This window comes from Dasypus novemcinctus, chromosome 8, assembly GCF_030445035.2.
Source record: "Dasypus novemcinctus isolate mDasNov1 chromosome 8, mDasNov1.1.hap2, whole genome shotgun sequence".
Lineage (NCBI taxonomy): Eukaryota > Metazoa > Chordata > Mammalia > Cingulata > Dasypodidae > Dasypus > Dasypus novemcinctus.
In genome coordinates this window covers 3,846,238-3,868,594 of record NC_080680.1, presented here as the reverse complement: position 1 = coordinate 3,868,594, position 22,357 = coordinate 3,846,238, and the positions used below count along the sequence as shown (strand labels likewise).

The 22,357-nt window shown below is 38.1% G+C and overlaps 1 pseudogene; it reads right to left on the bottom strand.

Moving 5' to 3' along the window:
- Positions 1-2,410: 2,410 nt before the first annotated feature.
- LOC131279556 (cullin-1-like) lies at positions 2,411-22,040 on the bottom strand (annotated as a pseudogene).
- Between the last annotated feature and the right edge of the window lie 317 nt (positions 22,041-22,357).

The window sequence follows — 22,357 nt, the reverse complement described above, 5'->3', positions numbered from 1 at the left end:
ATTTCATATTTCTACCATATGCCAGTATCACACTATTTGTTGTGTATCACACAGCAAGCCCCTTCTAAAAGGGTTAGGCCATGTAATTGTAGTGTTCTTGTTAACATACTCCAAATATTCTTTCTCAGTGAAGATGCCAGTACACTTCATCACTTAGACCTGAAGTTTATATCTTGAGGACAGTTATTATTTCTCCAAGTAACTGCTGATGCTTTATATAACCTTCCTCATTTTCATAACTCTCACAATAGTTTCCAAATCAGTAGTTTGTGGTCTTCCCCCATCATTTTGCGGGTTTCTTGTTCCAGATTCTGTTTGGATTTCATTAGCACATTGATGATAACCCTTGATTTCTTATTTTTATAGCCAACAGAAAATTTTAACAAAGTAACTGGCATCTATTGCACCTCATCAACACTTGCATTTTGTTTCTAAGAGCAATACCTTGACTTCAATAAAATATGTATGATGTACTGGAATGTCCATTTTAGTTGGAGTGCTATCACTCAACCACTGTTCAGCGCAGACATATTTTGCACTCTATTGTAGCAGGATTGCTCTCTGGAATGCAGATGCCTGCAAAGTATTTATGTTTTAGAAGCAGTTCTTCTTTTTCAGACAGTTGCTTTAATCCACTAAATTTTCTGCCACTATGACAAGTAGTATAAAACCTGTAAATCTCTGATAACAAGGTTCCAACTCTGAAGGCAGGGTCACCTTTGCTAAAATGGAAAACTAAGTCTAGGCATCCTGAATTCATCAGATACCTTACAAAATTTCTTTTTAATTATAGAAGTTGTCAGTTCACAGAAAATCATGTAAAAAATACAACTCCTTCGTACTCCCCTATTGTTGACACTTTGCATTAGTGTGGTACCTTTGTTACAATTGATGTGAGAATATTGAAACTGGGTTATTAGCTATAGTCTGTAGTTTACATTAGGTGTGTTTTTCCCATATAACACCCTATTATTAATACCTTACATTAGTATGGTACATTTCTTATCATTCATGAAAGAAAATTTTATATTTGTACTATTAACTATAGTCCATCATTTACATTCTTATACATTCCAATGTTTTATCATTTAATTTTTTAAAAAATTGTTTTAATTTATATTTTTTTCCTCCCTGTCCCCTACCCTGCTGTTTTTGCTGTGTCCATTTGCTGTGTGATCTTCTGTGTCTATTTCTCTTTTTGTCTTCTCATCTTTCTCCTCTAGGATTCACTGGGATTCGATCCTAGGCCCTCTGATGTGGAGAGAGGTTCCCTGTCAACTGCGCCACCTCAGTTCCTGGTCTCTGCTGTGCTTCACCTTGACTCTCCCCTTCCCCTCTTTTTTTTTGGTTGCATCATCGTCTTGCTGCATGACTCACTTGCATGGGCACTGGCTCATAACGCAGGCACTCAGCTCGCCATTGGGCACTGGCTCACCACGCAGGCACTCAGCTCGCCATGTGGGCACTCGCCCAGGCACTAGGCTCGCCATGTGGGCACCCACCTGGGCACTCGGCTCACTGTGTGGGCTCTGGCGCACCGCGCAGGCACTGACTTGTTATGCAGGCACACTTTCTCTTCTTTTTCACCAGGAGGACCCAAGGATTGAACCTCGGTCCTCCCATACGGTAAACAGAGGCCTTATCACTTGAGCCACATCTGCCTCCCTTATCATTTCATTTTATTCTAGTGATGTATATGACCTAAAATGTCCCCTTTTAACCACATTTACTTATATAATTCAGTGCTGTGGATTACACTGACAATATTGTGCCACCATCCATTTCCAAAACTTTATAATCAATCTAAATAGAAATTCTGTACAAATTAAGAATTAATTCCCTATTCTCTATTCCCAGTCTGTTCCCTAATAACCTATATTCTAGATTCTTACTCTATCAGTTTGCTAATTATTTCGTATCAGTAAGATCATACCATATTTGTCCTTTGGGTCTGACTTATTTCACTCAGCATAATGTCTTCTAGTTTCGTGCATTGTGTTGCATATATGAGGACTTTATTCCTTTTTAAAGCTAAGCAATTCATGTATTGTAGGCAGATACACATTTTGTTTATCCACTCATGGGTTGATGGACACTTGAGTTGTTTCCATCTTTTGGCAATTATGAATATTGCTGCTATGAACATCAGCATGTAAATATCTTTTGAGTCCCTGCTTTCAATTATTTGGGTATATATCTAATGGAGGGATGCCAGGACATACGGTAATACTGTACCTAACTTTCTTCCATAGCAGCTGCCCTGTTTTACATGCTCCAGCAAAGAATGAGTGCTCCTCTTTCTCCCTGTGCTCTCCACTATTCTTTCAATAGTAGCCATTCTAGCGAGTGTGAAATGTGATATCATCAGGCTTTGGATTTGCATTTCCATAATAGCTAATGATGGCGAACATCATTTCATGTGCTTTTTAATCATGTGTAAACTTTTAAACTGTTCATTCAAATCCTTGCTTACACGAATTTGTTGAAACATCCACTGAAGTTTAGAGGTATACTCAAATTTACAAGTTTCATTTAATTTCCCTTGTTTCGTATAAAAGATTTTTGGCCAACGTTTTTATAAAGAACTCTTTTTTATTTTTATTTTTAAAATTTTATTGAAGTATGTCATTCATACATAAACATACAAACACTTTTAAAACACGTCTCTATCCTCTATGAACTTGGAGACAACCATCACTCATTAGTAATTGAGTATCGTCTACATATGTTTAGTCTGCATTCTTGGAAATTTTCTTTCATAAGGAATAACAATACCAGGCCAGCAGCTCCTGTGATTCACTGGGTGAATCATTTTGATAACTACTTCATCAGGGCAGTTACAGTGCCAGGATCATTGTTAAATGCCGACATTATCAGGGTATTATATTTTTTATGAACATCCAGCACTGCCTGTACATATATTGTGGAGTCATTTAAAGCACCTTCTCTACACTTCTCCATTGCTGCAAGACACTGATTGTGAATGTGTTTCCAATGTTTTTTTCTCAATTCTCCTCAGCCATCCTGGATTCTAGATGCAAGGTGATACAGGCATCCCATGTGTCATTCATTTTTGCCAGCATCCAATAAATTCTAAAATTTTTGTGTGGGAAATTTCCAAGTGATTTTTAATGAGTACTTGCTCACATTTCCTTGCTAATTTATCTCGTGTGATTTTATGATGATGAATTTCAACTCTGTTGCTTTTCAAGGAGATGAACTTCTGCCTTTTTAGTAATTAGCTTCTATTTCAAGAGTTCAGCACAATCTGTTACACTGAAGTTCCTGGGCCAGTCAAAAGTTGAGGTACAAAGGCTTATTTTACACCACTCACAAGGGTCTGTTTGCAAATGTGTCATCTAAAGAGCAGAGTATCAATACAATTCATAATTTTTCTGCACAGACTTGTCTCTTCTCCCCCATTTTTTAATTTGTTTATTCAATCAATATTTATATCAGTATGGACTTGTGGATATTTATTTTACACTTTGGGCTGAAATCCAATACTACTTAATTTATCTTGGTTCACAAATTGTTCCATCTTTGACCTTTGGGAGCTCTTTCAGCTGGCACCTGAATACTTTGACATATTGACACCATTCTGGGTTTTTTTTTAAGCACTGTTTTACTTTCTGATACTACACAATTCTCCAGGCTCAATTTGAATATTTCATAATCCAGTTCTAGGCCTGGCTCCTTTTATTGGAAAATGGTATTAGAAACAAGGATTGAAGGGCTAAGGGTTTTTGTAGCTCCTGGGATGCCATTGCTTCTAGGTCCTCTCGACTTTATGTGAGTATGCTAACCCAGGTATATATACATCCTATAAATATTTCTATTTATAATCATCTGTATCTATGTTAAGCTAAGCATGAGTTCCTATTGGTTTTCCAGCTCTAATCCATTACCACATGGATTCTCCTAGAATCCTCCCTTTGATTATCTGTAATTCCCCACTCCAATCAAGGGAAATCTGACTCCCGCCATCCATATCCATTTACCCAGTGGTTTATTTCCAGTATGCACATATAGCAGCTTCAGAAATGCTCACCTTTATCACCTATACTACAGGCATATGCACATCCTTTTGCCTTACTTTTATTTTTGTATTCATGAGAAAACTCCTTTATGATGGATTGTTACATAGGGTATGAAAATCCTTTCACTTTTTGGTTAGATTCGGGTGTTTGGAAAGAATGAGGCCAGTGGCAGGGGCAGGGTGTGCTGTGGAAAGGTAAACAAAGTGGGCAGAGGAAAAATTAATTTCCTCAGAGTCATTGGTTCATCTGAGGAGAAGGAAACAGAGGACACTGATTTGAAATGGAGATAATAACACCTAGAATTGTTGGGTTTTTGTTGTCCCTGTCCACTCTGAAACCCCCTGTGCTTTGCCTCTTCAGCACTTCCCCCCAACTTCCAAACTCCAGCAGTCACTGATCTGTTTCCTGTTCTCTAGTTTTCCCTTTACCATATAATTGGAATCATATGGTATCTAGCATCTTCAGAATGGCTCATTTCACTTACCTCCTTTTGTGGTTCAATAGCCTATTTCTTTTCAGTGTTGAATAATATCCCATTGTCTGGCTGTACGAATTTCCTATTGAGGGACATCTTGGTTGCTTCCATATTTTGACAATTATGGATAAAGTTCCTATAAACATTCATGAGCAACATTGTGTGTAGAAAACGTTTTCAAATCAGTTTGGTAAATATATAGGAATATGACTGCAGGATTTTATGACAGAACTATGTTTAGCTTTGTAGCAAATTATCAAAATGTCTTCTGCAGTGGCTGTGCTATTTGCATTACAACTAGCAATGAAGGAGAACTCCTGGTGCAATGAATCCTTGCCAGAAGTTACTCTTATAAGTTTTTGTGTGTATTTTTTTTTAATTTTTAGCCATTCTTAAAGTATGTACTTGTATCTCAATATTGTTTTCATTTGCAATTCCCAAATCACAATGATATTGAGCATCTTTTCACATGCTTATTTTCCATCTGTTCGGTGAAGTGTCTGTTCAGAACTTTTGTCCATTTTTTAAATGAATTGTTTTCTCATTGTTGAATTTTAGCAGTTCCTTATATATTTTAAATAATAAAAAGTAAAGCTTGGGAAATGGCTGTGGCTCAATCAGTTGGGCTCCCGTGTACCATATGGGAAGCCCTGGGTTCACGTCCAAGAGCCTCCTTGTAAAGGTGGGCTCACCTGTATGCTGTGGAGAACTGCCCAGCCCATGCGCGCCACAGTGAGCTGACTCAGTACAGTGACACAACAAAAAAGTGTTACAAGCAAAAAAAAATCTCAGAAGAACACGCAACGAATGGACACAGAGAGCAGACAGCAAGCAAGTTGCAAGCGGGGGCCAAAATAAATAAATAAAAATTAATAATAATAAACAGACACAGAAGAATGCACAGGGAATGGACACAGAAAGCAGACTGCAAGCAAAAAAGCCTCGGGGGGGGGTTGGTGGAATAAATCCTTTATCTGAAATAAATATGTTTTGTAAATATTTTATCTCAATCTGTGTCTTGTCTTTTCATTCTCAAAATTATTATTATTATTATTTTTTTAAAGATTTATTTATTTATTTAATTTCCCCCCCTCCCCTGGTTGTCTGTTCTTGGTGTCTGTTTGCTGTGTCTTGTTTTTTTGTCCGCTTCCTTGTTGTCAGCCGCACGGGAAGTGTGGGTGGCGCCATTTCTGGGCAGGCTGCTCTTTCTTTTCACGCTGGGCGGGTTTCCTCACGGGCGCACTCCTTGTGCGTGGGGCTCCCCCACGCAGGGGACACCCTTGCGTGGCACGGCACTCCTTGCGTGCATCAGCACTGCCCATGGCCAGCTCCACACGGGTCAAGGAGGCCCGGGGTTTGAACTGCGGACCTCCCATGTGGTAGACGGACGCCCTAACCACTGGGCCAAAGTCCGTTTCCCTCATTCTCAAAATTATTGACTTAGCAACATACATGTTTGTGACTTTAATAAAGTCCAGTTTACTAATTTTCTTTTCATAGATTATGATATTGCCATTGTATTTTAAAAAACCCATCACCAGATCAAAGGTCATGTAGATTTTCTCCTACGTTTTCTTCTATAAGTTTTATAGTTACTGTTATATTTTTAATTTTGCCTTTAGGTTTATGATCCATTTTGATGTAATTTTTGTATAAATGCTGAGGTCTATTTCTAGGTTTTGTTTTGTTTTGTTTTGTTTGCATATGGATGTCCAATTTTTCCAACAGCATTTTCTGAAAAGGCTGTGCTTTCTCTCTATTGAATTGCTTTTGCTTCTTTATCAAATATCGGTTGACTATATTTGTATGGATCTATTTCTAGTCTCTCTATTGTGTTTTCTCTTCCATTAATCTGTGTATTCTGTGTATATCTGTTCTTTTGCAAATACCGTCTAGATTACTGTGGATGTACAGTAAGTCTTGAAATAGTGTACTGTGAGTTGTCACCTAAATGATTTTAGGTTGGCAATTCTTGGCCCTTTGATTTTCCATGTAAAATTTAGAACTAGTTTGTCAACACCTACAAACTAGTCTGTGGGGATTTATTGGGATTGTGTATAATATATAAAATAAGTTGGGAAGAATTAACAATAATTATAGTCTTCTGAGCTCTGAATAATGAATCTATCTCCATTCATTTAGATCTTTGATTTTTTAAAATCAGTTTTCATAGTGTTTCAGGGTGATTTTCCATGTAAGTACATATTTTGCTAAATATTTCATTTTGGGAAGTGCTATTATAAATATTAGTTTTCAAATTTTGAAATTGCCAATACATAGGAAATCAATGGACATTTCTGTATCAACCTTGTATCCCATGACCTTGTTATACACCCTTATGAGTTCCAGTTATTTAATCAATTCTTTGTGATTTTTCTACAATAACAATATATATTTTTTATTTCTTTTTCTTGTGTTATTACACTAGCTAGTACTTCTATGTATGGTGTCCCTTGTTCCTGACTTTGGGGGAAAGCATCCAGTTTCTCACTATTTAAACATGCTTGTTGTAGCTATTTCTCATCAAATTGATGAAATCCCTTTCTACTTTTAGTTGACTGATAGTTTTACCATGAAAGGGTTTGGACTTTGTCAAGTTTTGCTTCTTTCAATTGGTATGATCATATGAGTTTCCTTTTTTAGTCTTTTGATGTGGTGGATTACATTGATTCCATTTTCAAATGTTGAAGCAGGCTTACAGATTGATATAAATTCTGAAATAAACCCCACTTTGTCATTTTATTTTATTTTTTCACATTGATGCCTGTGATTTGCTAATATTTTGGGACAGAAATCTGTGTCTATGTTCATGGAACATACTGACTGTAGTTTTCATTTCTTGTAAACTCTTTGGTTTTGAGAATTAGGACAATGCAGGTCTCATAGAATGAACTGAGAAGCATTCCCTCATTTTTTTTGGAAAAGCCTGGAAAATTGGAACCATTCTTCCCTTAACTATTTGGTAGAAATCACTAGCAAAACCATCTGTACATGGTGATTTCTTTTTTGAAACTGTATTTATTATTGATTCAATGTCTTTACAGTGCACTTTTAGGGCCATTGAGGTTATTAGGTTATCAATTTTTCCTTGTGTGTGTTCTGGTACTTTATGTGTTCAAAGGAATTGGTTCATTTCATGTAAATTATTTAAATTGTGGTTATAGAGTTGTTCATAGAATTCCTTTATGGTCTTTATTATTTTATATCCATGGGATCAGTACTTAGGGCCCTTTTCATTCCTCATATTAGTCATTTTTGCCCTTACTCTTTTTTTTTCTTGGTTAACCTGACTAGAGGTTTAGAGGTTTTATTAATGTTTTAATGAACCAGTTTTTGGTCTTGTTGATTTTCTCTCTTTTTGTCATTGTCTATTTCATTGATTTCTGCTTAATTTTTATCACTTATTTTCCTCTGCTTGATTTAGACTTACATTTCTTTCTCTAGCTCTTTAAGGTGAAAATTTAGGCTATTTATTTTAGATCTTTCTTCTTTTCTAATATATGCATTTATTGTCATAAATTTCCCTTTATAGCTGCTTTTGCAGCATCCCACAAATTTTGTAAAGTTATATTTTTCTTCACTTCAAAGTTTTTTATTTTTTATTTTTTTTTGAACCTTCTCCTTTGATCTATGTGTTATTTAGAAGTGTGGTGTTTTATTTCTAAACATCTAGGAATTTCCCAACTAACTTTCTGTTATTGATTTCTAGTTTAAGTCAACTGGGGTCTCTGAGCATAATTTGCATGATTTCTCAGCCTGTAAAAATTTTAAGGTATATTTAAACGGCTCAGATTGTGGTCTCTCTTGGTGAATGCGCCATGCCAGCTTGAGAAGAATGTGTATTCTCATGTGACTGACTGGGGTGCTCCAAAAGGTCAGGTAGGTCAAGTTCATTGACAGAGCATTGAGGACAGCTATCTTTATGGGGTTCTACCTGCTAGAGCTCTCAGTTACTGATGTAGAGTGTTGAATCTCCAGTGCGACTGTGCATTTGTCTATTTCTCCTACCTCTACAACTACGTTGCCTCAAATATGTTTAACATTCCATCATTAGGTGTATACATTTTTAAGTTTGTAATGTCTTCTTGGAGAAGTGATACCCTGTATTATCATGCACTATCCTTCTTTATCCCTGATAATTATCCTTGTACTGAAAGTTTCTTTCTCTGAAATTTATATGGCTAGTTCAGCTTTCTTTTGATTAGGGTTAGTATGGTACATTTTTCTCCTTTTCACTTTGGACATGTCATGTCACTTACATTAAATGTGGGTTTCTTGTAGAGAAGATACAGTTGGTCCTGTCTTTCTCTTCCTCTGTAATTGTTCACCGTGTGTTTTTTCACAGGTTCACATTTAACGTCATTATGAAATATTTGGAATAATAGTTACCAAATATAACTGCTTTCTATTCATTGTCAGAGGCTTCTTTTTCTGTCTTCTCTGGTTTTAAGTGAGAATTTTATATGATATCATTTTATCTCCTCTCAGAATATCAATTACACTTCTCTAAAAAATATAGTTTCCCTAGAGTGCACAATATACATTTTAAGTGAATGTAAGTCCACTTTCAATTAACACTACTTCACTTCATATGCACTGCAGGTATCCTATAGCAGCATATTTCCAAATCCCCTGATGTGCTGAGATACGATCCATGGCATTGTCACAATGGAGATGAGCCTCGAGCAGCCCTGAGACCCCCACAGTGGACGTGACATCCTGAGCCAGAGCTGTTGCCAGAACAGCTTGAATGAGCAGACACAGCCGTTAGGAGTTATCACTCAGTATGACAGACAGCTGCTTTGAAAAACCTGAGAATTGGACTTGGCGAAAACAAAGTGAAAGTGTTAGCAGGCTACACCACTCAATGGGAATGATAAGGATAAATGACAGCAGAATCTATACTAACACTTGGAGCCAGGAATTTAGAAAGATGAAGAGTTAAGACTTAAATATCTTAAAACTAGATCACAGCGCATTTAAGGAAAGCTTAATTCATTTTTAAAAGTATACTTGAACGATTATATTGCTTTATATATCATGCTGTGTAAGAGAAAGATTAAAATACACTAAAAATAAAATACACTAAAGAAAGAAATTAAAATACATTTTGGCTTGTCATTTCATTTCCTGTTTTAATGAAATGACAAGCCAAAATGTATTTAGGATTTATGAAATAAATACCATTCAACTGAAAATGTACCTGGTGCTCTTATCCATCTAGAAACAGTGTGCATATGTGAATGTTTGGACATAATTCCGAACAGACTATTATAGAGGTAGGTCTAAGCCTTCTGAGGAAAATACATATTAACTTAATATTTTTTTTGTATAAAGACTGTTTATTAAATATACAAATAATAATAATCTTTGAACATTAATATCTTAACAACCCCCATCCCAAAATCAAAGAAACTACCATAATGTTCTCACATAACACATCAGAAAAAGAAAGAAAATAATTAACATCACAGCCTACTCTATGAATAAAAGGAAATGGGCATCTGATTATTTTCAATATTGAAAGTAAATTTCCAAGGCTACATTTAAGTCACAAAATTAATTTAACATATAACAGAAAGTATTTTTCCTTTATATCCCTGAGCTTTTCAGGAAGGTAATGATAATATCATAATTGTTGGCAAGGATACTAATTTTATCTCAAATGGAAAATACTAGTTATGAATTACTTCAATCAAAACTGAAATTTTCTCCCATTTTTCACAGAGATACTATATAAAATTTGTTGGTTTAAAGGGTTATAAAAGGTGGAAAGAGACAAAGACAAAGGAAAGAGTACTTAAAATTTGAAAAATACCTTCATGTATAAAATAAAGTATTTGGGAAAAGAGTGACATTAACAAACAAAATTACAAAGTCAATGATAAATTACATTTAATACTTTATTTTCCTCCATATGTATTTTTTTAAAAGACTTATTTATTTATATCTCCCCCACTCCCACCCCCATTGTCTACTCTTTGAGTCCATTTGCTATGTGTTTTTCTATGTCTACTTCTCTTCTCATATGGTGTCTCCAGGAACCAATCCTGGGACCTTCTGGAGTGGAGAGAGGTGCTCATTCTCTTGTGCCACCTTAACTCTCTGGTCTGCTGTATCTCTTATTATCTCTCTTCTGTGTCTCTTTTTGTTGTGTCATTTGCTGTACCAGCTCTCCTCATGGGCCAGCACTCCGCATGGGGCAGCAGTCCACACTGGCCAGCTCTCCACTTGAGCCAGCTTGCCTTTACCAGGAGGTACTGGGTATTGAACCCTGGACCTCCCGTATAGTAGACAGGAGCCCAATCACTTGAGCCACATCCGCTTCCCCCTCCATGTACATTTTAATTACCATCCATAATTATTTAATGCCAAAAATCCTGAAGTAAAATTTGCAATTTAAAATTGAATTTTTTATTTTACCCATTTTTTAAGTCACAAAAGTATGCTTTATTTATATTAGCATTAGATGCATTTTTTTAACTTGTAATTTTTTAAAATTTATTTTTCCAATTATTTAATCCTTAATTAAATAAGTAATTCTCATACTGCGTTAATCCTATATCTTGGGATTAGAGGTTGATAAACGTGTTTCAGTTATCAAATTAAACAGTAATTTTATGACATTTGAATTTTAGAAGTTTTGCTCTTGGCCTTTATGTTGTCAATCAGTGGGAAATAAAACTTCAGCATCTTCTTAACTCCAATATTATCCAGGACAATTTTCTTCCTAAGAATTTCCATAGAAAAGGAATTTAAAAATTTTTTTTATTTTATTGCCTGAGGTTATAGTTTTATAATGCCTTGTATTACTAAAAAATATTTTCTAAGACCAGGAAAGGCCAACATCATGTGCAAAATTATTGCTAAGCATACTGAAACACCAAAAACTTGCCTCTCTGAAATGTAGAAATTTCAAATTTAATGATATATTAAAGCGAACTGAACTATGATGCCTTTTATTTATTCACTTACTATTTTGTTGCTTTACAAGGTAATAGGCAGTTCAATTTGTTACAAATTTTATGAATGGAATATAACTTTAAAATCATGGGAAGATAGTGTTAGACTATGCAGGAATGGTTGAACTCTTTCACAAAAACAATGGAAAAAGAGCTAAAACTTGTCTGAGGGACCTACTTTGGGGTCAGCAGATCAGGATGGTGCTGCACAGAGAGGGTGAGGCACAGAGAGATGGAGAAGCCAGAACAATAAACATGAATTGCCAAGCCCCCGTGGTGGCCACGAGGGGTCCCCACCCCCCTGGCATTAAGCTGGCTCACTGCAGCTGACTGAGCGAACAGACATCTTCCTCCCTGTCTGCTGTTACGAGAGAAAAGGGAGATGGAGACAGGGGCCTTTCCTCAGTGAATTCCGCCAGCAGAATCTGCTTCCAATCTGGGCTCTTGTCAGACCAAAACCCAGGAAAGTGGAGACTGATACACCTCCATGGACAGGGGCACCAACTATCGCCATCTGCGCCAGTCTGGAAGTTCCATGGACAAAAACTGCTTTTGGGTCTCTCTGTATCCTAATTCCTGGGAGAAAATCTGCCCCACATTAGTGAGTCCTGGGACTGATGTCGATAACTTAAGCAGGGCAATTTTAAAGACTTAGAATATGTTGAACCAAATATCAAAGAAGAGCTGTGAAAATATAAAAAACAATAGGCCAAAGAGAGAAATTGGCCATCAAAGTAGTCACCAACATAATCAGATGCCTGGACATCAACAAAAAATTACACACCATACTAGGAAACAGAAAGAGATGGCTGTCAAAAAGCAAACCAAATATCCTGTAGAGATACAGATAATCACACAACTGTCACAAATCATCTCAAAGAATTGCAAGAAAATATGACTAAAGAAATAAAGGAAATTAAGAAGAGACTGGACTGGGTGAGCATAAAGAACAATTTCAAAGCCTGCAAAGAAAAGTTGCAGACCCTATAGAAATTAAAGACATGATGGATGAGAATAGAAATACACTGGAGGCACATAAGAGCAGATTTGAATTCTCAAAGACTGAATTAGTGATTTCAAAGGCAGAGGAGAAGACAGGAAAAAAGAATGAGAAGAGAATGAAAAAAATGGAACAGTTCTCAGGGAACTGAATGACAAGGCAAAATGCATAAATATATGCAGTGTCAGTGTCCCTGATGGAGAAGAGAATGGAAAGGGGCAGAAGGAAAATTTGAGGAAATAATGACCAAAAACTTCCAAACCCTTATGAAAGACATAAATATCAATACCCAAGAAGGACAATATACCTCAAACAGAATAATTCCAAATAGAACTATCCTGAGGCAGCTACTCCTCAGAATGACAAATATCAGAGATATTTCAGAGGAGATTCTGAAAGCAGCAAGAGAAAAGCAAAGCAATACATACAAGAGAACCTCAATAAAATTACGTGCCAACTTCTCATCTGAAACCATGGATCAGAGAAAAAAGTGGTATGATGTATTTAAAGTTCTGAAAGAGAAAAACTGCCAAAAATTCTGTATCCAGCAAAGCTGGATTCAAAAATAAGGGTGTTCAAAGTCTTCACAGAGAAACAAAAACTGATAGAATATGTTACCAAAAGACCATAATTACAAGAGATACTATGCTGTGCTAAGTCAGCAATCGATCGCCTCGAAAGAAAGGTGATGCAGAACTTTACAAAACAGAAGGACAGAGAGAGAGACACTAGAGAGGAGATAAAGATGGAACCAGGGGACCCACAGCTTCTGGAACTGAGAGCCTTGACCCTAGTTTCCACCTCGTATTTGACAGCAGCTCTTTGCTACCAGAACTGCAACATCATCTACAATAATAGGAACAACTGCAACATCCACAACAATAGGACAGTTGCAATATTTACAATAAGGACAAAGTAAAACTCTTTCCCCACAATACCAAAGGGAGTGCTGCAGGGAAGCAGATTTGGCCCAAAGGATAGAGTGTCTGCCTACCACATGGGAGGTCCAGGGTTCAAACCCAGGGCCTCCTGACTCATGTGGTGAGCTGGTCCATGCGCAGTGCTGATGTGTGTAAGGAGTGCCGTGCCAGGCAGGGGTGTCCTCCACATAGGGGAGCCCCACGCGCAAGAAGTACACCCCGTAAGGAGAGCCACACATGTGAAAAAAGTGCAGCCTGCCCAGGAGTGGCGCTGCAGAAATGGAGAGCCGATGCCTCAAGATGACACAACAAAGAGATGCAGATTCCCAGGCTGCTGACAAGAATGTGAGTGGACATGGAAGAACCCACAGTGAGTGGACAGAGAGAGCAGACAACAGTAGGGAAGGGAGAGAAACAAATAAAAAATAAATCTTTAAAAAAAATAAAGAGAATGCTGCAGACTGAAAGGAAAAAAAACAAAGGTGAGAGACTTGGAGAAGAGTATAGCAATGAAGATTTTTAGGAAGGGTAAATTAAAGGTAAAAATACAACAGTTTGATAAGACAACAAAAGGCCAAAGGACAAAATGGATGAAATAAGCAATGCCTTTGTAGTGACAGTGTTGAATGTTAGTCGCTTGAACTCCCCAATCAAAAGGCATAGACTGATAGAATGGATAAAATAATATGAGCCTCCCATATACCATGAACAAGACTCACCTCAGACATAAGGACACAAGCAGGTCAAAAGTGAAAGGCTGGAAAAAGATACTCCATGCAAATAGGAAACAAAAAAAAGAGAGCTGGAATAGATCAGAAAAAAAAAAATAGACTTTAAATGTAAATTTTTTATTAGGGATGAAAAAGTCATTACATATTAATAAAAAGGGCAATTTATCAAGAAGAAATAACTATGCTAAATATTTTTGCATCTAACCTGATTGCCCCAAGATACATGAGGCATACTCTGGCAAAACTGACAGGAGAAATCTACGTCTCCACAATAATAGTTAGAGACTTCAATATACCACTATCAGCATTGGATAGAATATATGGACAGAGGATGAAAAAAGGAACAGAGACTTGAATAGTATGATAAATGAACTAGACCTAACATACATCTATAGAGCATTGAATCCCAAAACATTAGGATATACATTCTTTCAAGCTCATGGATCCCTCTCCAAAATAGACCATATATTGGGTCACAAGACAGGTCTCAATAAATTTTTAAAAGCTTAAAATTATATCTTTTATAATTTCAATATTGTAAATATAATTTTAATATTAAAAATATAAAAATTTTATATTAAAAACTTAAAAATATCTCTGATCATAATGAAATGAAGCTGGAAATCAATAATGGACAGAAAAAGGGAAATTCATAAATATATGGAGACTAAATACACACTCTTAAACAATCAATAGTTCAAAGAATAAATTGTAAGAGAATTCAACAAATATCTGGAGAAAAATGAAATGAGAAGACAACATATCAAAACCTATCTGACACTGCAAAGGCAGTGCTGATAGGAAATTTCTAGCCCCCAATGCTTACATTAAAAAGAAGAAAGAGCTAAAATTGAAGATCTGACTGCTTACCTGTAGGAACTAGAAAAGAAGAGCAAAGAAATCTGAAACCAAGCTAAAAGAAAGAAATAGCAAAGAGCAGAGCAGAAATAAATGAAATTGACCAAAAAAAAAAAAAAAAAAAAAAACAAGAGAGAATCCACAAAACCAAAAGTTGGTTCTTTGAGAAGATCAACAAAATTGACAAACACTTAGCTAGACTGACAAAGAGAAAAAGAGAGAAAACAGAAATAAAATCAGAAATGGGAGGGGGAAAGCCACAGAAAATATAGGAGATTCTCATATACCCAACACCCTCCCGCTTTTCCTCTCTTCCCTATTAATAACATTTTACATGTGGGTGGTACATTGTTACATTTGATGTATGAATATTGAAGCATTGCTATGAACCATGGTCAATGGTTTATGATATGGTTTACATTTTAGATCGTACACTTCTACAGGTTTTGATGAAGGTTGAAGTGTCCTGTATACATTATTGCAAGATCATGCAAACAATTCTAATGCTCTAAAAATGCCCTATGTCCCACCTAGTCTATTCTTCCCTTCTCCCCCCCACCCCCCAGAACCTATGATAACCACTAAGTTTCCATTTCTGAAGAATAAGACTCATAGTTATTGCAATAACACTGAGGGCTTGACATATTGGTCTGTTTTCTTGTATTAGGCACTGCCTGTATTCTCAAGGGATTCTCATCTCTCTGATTGAGAACACGGCAGGACTCCCCAGGATGGGAGTTTGATATTTTCTCATTTACTGTGCAGGTCTCCGCCCACTGAGATAACACACTACGAGATGAACACTTACACATTCCATAGAAACACGCCCCAGGGATGCCCTAACCCACACATACCTTGGGGTACTCAAGTTAGGTGGGAAAATAGTTAGCATAGTTATTTCTTCTTGATAAATTGCTCCTTTTATTAATATATAATGACCTTTATCATCCCTTATAAAAATTTTCCACTTAAAATCTATTTTGTCTGATATTAATATTACTACTCCCGCTCTTTTTTGGTTACTATTTGCTTGGAATATCTTTTGCCAACCTTTTACTTTTGACCTGGTTGTGTCCTTACGTCTGAGGTGAGTCTTCTTCATGGTATATTGGAGGCTCATATTGTTTTATCCATTCTATCAGTCTATGCCTTTTGATTGGGGAGTTCAAGCAACTAACATTCAACGCTATTGCTACAAAGGCATTGCTTATTTCATTCATTTTGTCCTTTGGCCTTTTGTTGTCATATCAAACTATTGTCTTTTTACCTTTAATTTACCCTTCCTCATAATCTTCATTTCTACACTCTTCTCCAAGTCTCTCTCCCTCGTTTATGGTTTTTTTTTCCTTTCAGGCTGTAGCACTCTCGTAATTCTGGTCTTTTGGTAACATAGTCTATCAGTTTTTGTTTGTGAAGACTTTGAACTCACCCTTATTTTTGAAGGACAGCTTTGCTGGATACAGAATTCTTGGCAGTTTTTCTTTCAGTACCTTAAATACGTCATACCACTTTCTTCTCTGCTCATTTTTCTGTTAAATACAAACAGCCACAAGGAAAAGCCAGCAAACACTTCAAACAGACACGTTTCTGAGAACTAAGAAAGGCCTGGCTGGTTAGAGCTGGGGACCGAGTCCTGCCTCGTGAAAGGCGTGCTGAGGTCCGCTCTGGCCCTGGGGGGAGAGCCGGTTTGTGAGCAGATGAGGAGGCGACCTTGGTTGAAGGGCTCCCCGTCTGGGTGAGGGTGCCCCTGGAGCCAACGCGAAGGAGGTCCTTTTAAGGGAAGGAAGTTGGACGCAGAAAGAGAAGCTGGAATTCAATGACAAAGGAAAAGGCAAACATGCCCTGTCATGGGATAGAAAGCCAAGGGCCAAGGGTCGCCGGCGGCCAGCCCAGGAGGCCAGCGTCTCCGGGGAGAAAGCACTGTTTTGCCTGACTTTGGGCTTCTTCTATCCTCAAAACCACAAGCCGACAAATTCCTGCAGTTTAAGTCAACCCACTGCATGGTACTTGTTTTGGCAGCTAGGAAACTAAAACAGTAATTCTCATTTGTCCACATGGAAGAGACGCCCCTGAGTTCTTGCAGTAAGATGGTAGAGAACTGTTCATCAGCGGCCTCTGAAATGGAAACTGTGCTTGGAGAAGTGAATCCGTACTGCATGTACTGCTGAGAGTCAGTGAGGTCAAACCCGTTTGGAGGTCAGGAAAGTGCTGCTACAAGTCGATGTGCCAGAAATCCATCACCAGGGTAAGATTTGTTACAGGGTCATCATAGGTTCCTGCCCAGTAATGTTTCACACAAGGAAGGCATGGAAATTCTGAACGTGAGGTAGAACCCCCACCTCTGCATGCAAGGCTGTTGTGGAGTAGCACAAATAGTCCATAAAAGTGATGCTGTCTGTGTCCATTTGCTGTGTGATCTTCTGTATCTATTTCTCTTTTTTGTCTTCTCATCTTCATAGATAGCAAAAACAGCAGGGCAGGGGCGCAGGTTGGGGAAAAAATAAATCTTTAAAAGAAAAAGTGAATGCTAAAGGGTTTGAGTTTCAGCTAAACTTAATGGTTGTTACTAATGACAAAAATAGCAAAAATCTGTGAATAACATGTTTCAGTGGAACTGTTGTTTGATGAATGCTTCACAAGACAGCTGAGTGAGAAGTCAAAAAGGAATAGTCAGAGTACGTGGTAAATGCTACTGTTTTGTAGCTGGGCTGCTCTTACGATAACAAAGCCACACTCTGAGATTGGCATGAGCCAGAATACAGTCTTGACCCCGTAGAGCCCACTATAATTAGGATGATTATGCCTCCCAATTTTGCTGAGACAATCCTGATTCATGCCTGTTATCCTGTCAGATTCATTACCAACAGACAATTTCACATTCTGAAGTATCTTGCTTTGGCCGACATTGTATCATCACTGCACCAGTTATCAGTTTATTGTCTCGCAACTCCGCATTCACCCTTCCATGATCTGCTCTGTGAGAATGGACTGGGTCCTTAAAAAGACTTTATTTGTAGCAAGCTTGAAGTTGAGCTTGTCGGTAGAGGGACATTGCTGGGGGAAACTGCGTAAGGGCAGGGAACCACCTCCTAGCTACCCACTTCCGGAGGAGTTTGGCCCCAGCTGTGTTCAAGGCATGCAGCCACCAGGCAGGCTGGTCTGGTGAGAACTTGGCTGCAGCCCTCTTCAAGCTTCTCCATCCTGCTGGTGAGTGGGCTCCTGAGGAAAGGTTCTCCGTGTGCCCACCAACCATCTCCACCCCAGATGGGTTTGCCTTGCTCTTCTGGTAAGTGTAGACTGTCCCTGGGTCATGAAACCTAGAGAACTTCTCAGCCACCCAGTGCCAGAACTTCTCCAATAAGATCTGAAGCCCATTTTTAGGGAGTTTGGGCAGGTGGCCCCTCTTCCAAGTTATTGATTTCTTAAGTACCTTGGGCATTTGGGTATTTTTAGAGTTCTCTTTTTACCTTTATAGTTATTTGATTCTTATTGTTAGTATTTCTTTATGTTGAGTTTTCTCTTTCCAAATTACTGTGTGGGTTTTGTCTCCTGGTGGGAGCTTGACTGATACACTCACCCTAAACCTGAGAGCAAGACTACCAAAAATAAACTGGATTATTTAACTTGGAACATACAGTTGAACCTAGAAAAACTAGGACGGAATGTCTCAGAACGTGGGGTACTTATTTCCTTGAACTCAAAGCGCCTGAAGCGTCAAATACCTAATACTTCCACCTAGATGGCCTAAGGAGCCTTACTTTATCAGATCAAATATTGCCACAGAGATGGGATAGAGAAAAAGGATTTTTGTCAAGATGATACATATTCTGGTTCTGGGAGACTAAGAATATAATTTAAAAAATAGAAATACTGGGAAGCGGCTGTGGCTCAGTCGATTGGGCTCCCGTCTACCATGTGGGAGGCCCTGGGCTCACGTCCCAGGCCCTCCTTGTGAAGGCAGGCTGGCCCGCGCCCACAGAGAGCTGACGGCCCACACCCACGGAGCGCTGGCGCAGCAAGACGACGCAACAAAGGGAGACGAGCAGGCACAGAAGGACGCACAGCGAATGGACACAGAGAGCAGACAGCAAGCAAGTCGCAAGGGAGGGAAGTAAATAAATAAAACAATCTTTAAAAGAAAAATAGAAATACTGTCTCAAGCTACTCTTGGGATTGTATAAAATAACCCCGACACTGGAGTTTTGGGAGTGGAAGCGCAAGTGCCCCGTTTCACCCAGAACAGAACTGGCTGAGTCTAATGGACTGTGAAGAGTGTGGCCTCTGACAAGGAAGTTGTTACATGTGACTGAAACCTGTGATTATAATCAGTCGATTGAGAATCAGAGCTCCACGCCCAGGGTTATTGGCCCTGGACGCTTCCCTCTTGGGTTTCCTTGTCCAGAAATAATACCCACCTTGCTATTTAACATGGAAAACTGCTGTGTTTTGTTTTTGTTTGTTTCTTCCTTTTGCCTGGCATAAGTATAACTTTAAAAAAAATCTATATTGTATATATGTTAGAATAAAAAATTTTTAGAACATAGGACACAGAGTACACCCTATTGTAAACAATGGACTCTAGTTAATAGTGCAGTTATAAAAATGTGATTTCATGAATTGTAACAAAGGTACCCTAATGCAAGGTATTAATAATAGGATATTATATGGGAACTCTGTATTTCACACATGATTTTTCTGTAAACCAGCAACTTCTCAAAAATCTTTTTCTTGGGAAAAATAGATGCCATTATAAAGACATGAGATGGAGAGTTAGCTAAGTTTGTTTTTGTCAGAGACTGAAATTACACTATAGGGATCAGTTTGTTATTTACAGCCACGCATATACAAATATTGTAAGTGTATGTATTAATGAAGTACTCTAGTTGGAAATGCCAATATACAATTGCAAGAGATAAAAAAAACAAATGAAAATGTTGTCATTACAAACAGAATTTATTAAAACTCTTTCATTTCACTTGTTTACTTTTTGAGATACTATTTCTCACAGGAAATTATATTAACATGAGTGTTACCTTGGAAACCAACTAAATGTTATGAAGGAAATGAGGCACTTTTATGCCTCTTCCAACGCATTATGCAGCATTAGAGATGTGGCGTTCGTATTACACGTAATTTAAGGTCCTTTGTACTTACTATATGGAAGTATTCTTTGTACTGCTCTATGTAGTTTGATGTTCTTCCCCAGCACATGCTGGGAGTCAGTCTCAAATATTAGTTGAGCAAATTATGCGCCAATTTTGGTTCATGTTCATCAGTTCAATTTGAAAGCCACTTTGTGCTCCTAAAATTACAAGTTATAGCTGTTGGTTCAATATCATGACTATTCAAATAGAAAACTCAGAAAAAATAGTCGAATAAGGAAATTTAAAAATCACCAGTAAACAGAAGTTACAATCATATTGAAGACATTACTTTTCATAACATCAAAAATATATTTATATTTATTATCATATATTTATGGAAAGAGCACACTTCTATAAGCTGGACATTGTAAATTTGAACCTGCAGAATGATAAAACATGAATCATTTGTCTGTTGTATTTTATTTTGTAGCATTAAATAACATATCTGGGATTTTTTTTATCACTTTTAGTGCTTCAAAATCTTTTACTCTTTTAAATGATAGTGCTTGGATGAATTGTTTATTTTTTGGAAGAAATTCATTCCTCTGAATAGCTATAATACCCATCATATGTGGTAAAGTTTTAGAAAATGCTCCAGGTCAGTTTCACATATTCAGGAAATGAGGAAAGGAAAGATTCGTATCTTTTAGGATCACTGGTTTTATTTCATCTCCACAGCGATGGCTGTTTCGGGGAGGCTTTAAAGATCAAGACAGTCTGATTCACAATTTGTGTGCATACTGTCAGTTCTCACAGAGGATTGTGTGCTTTCTTTTTGGGCTATTTGGCCATCACTACCATAATTCAAAAGTTATTTCAGAAAGAAACAACAATAAACTCAAAACAGGAATAGTATCAAGAAGCACTTCAAGCCACGATTAGCAAATAATTCTTACTGTTGACAGTTTTACGTCTCTGGGTTTTTCGTGTCAAAGGGCTTTTCATTTGAACACCCGGAGGTGGAGTTATTACCTCGCAGAAGCCTCCTCTCCCTGGCTGAAAAGGTCCTGGGTGGGCTCGATCAAAGAGCCACCAGTCAGGAAACTGCTCCGTTGATTAGCTGCTGTGATGGTGTCTTGGTTAAATTTAACAGTCCAGTATCATTTAGCAATGAAAACATGTTTAATCTCTCGCTTTGTTGTGCATAGCACTGCTCTTCTATTAAACAGTAAGAAGAGGAACAGGCATCAACTTAAAGCACCTTTGAATTCCCTGAGGACACTGGTAGAGTCAGTCTCTGATTCAGTAGGTCTACGGCAGGGCTGAGACTCTGAATTTGTGATGATTTTCAGGTGACGGTGGTGCACGCCGTGCAGAGTGGCACTAGTACCAGAGCGCAGAGTCAGCAGGACACCCGTGTGCTGCAATCAAATGCGCATGCTAGAGCAGGAGCGATGGCTGTAAGAAGGGTTGGCACTAGCAAAACTCTACATGGCAAAGAGATAGGGTCAGAGCTGTTGCGAAGATCCTGGGCCTCTTCCACAACTTTGAATTACTTGGGGAGCATTGAAAAACCCTGGGGCCCAGGACACATTTAGGACCAATTAAATCAGACTGCGGGGGAAGCATCCGATTTTTAAGTGACGCCCAGGTGATTACAAAGCACAGCCGAGACTGAGAGCCCATTACAGGGTTGCTAAATGAAGCCATCTGCAAGACATGCGTCTTTGGCCATGATTTGTCATCTTTAACCACGCAAATTCGGACGGCCTGCATTAAAAAGAAAGAAATCATATTCAGCATGAGCTTTCACTTAAAAATGAAAAGTGACCCAAGGTGCAGGGGCAGTAATGATGAAAAGGATTTGCTTGCTAATTTAGTCACCCCTTTCAGTTACCTCCAAAATAATAGGTGTCAGCTGAGCAGATCTGCCGAGGCATGAACGTGGAAGCAGTATCATTCCCCGCCATGGTGCTCTGTACTTTCCGTTGGTAGGTAAGGACACAGGATGCCACTGCCCAACTTTTAATCCGTCACCTGTGGGGAATGAAATTGGTTAACAGAGACACCTATAAACTCCAGCAGGGAAAGTGCTTGAAAAACAGTGGTCTGCAGATCAGCCGAAGCCCACTAGCCAAAGCCTAAGAGGAGCTCACCTATGGATAAGCGAAGTTAACTTAGCTTACTGCAGTTAGTGCACCAGAGCAGCGCAGCTAGGCACGTGCTTGGGAGGCCAGGGCTGACAGTGGATTTGGCTGGTGCTGGGTGATCCTAAGGAGGGGTGAAG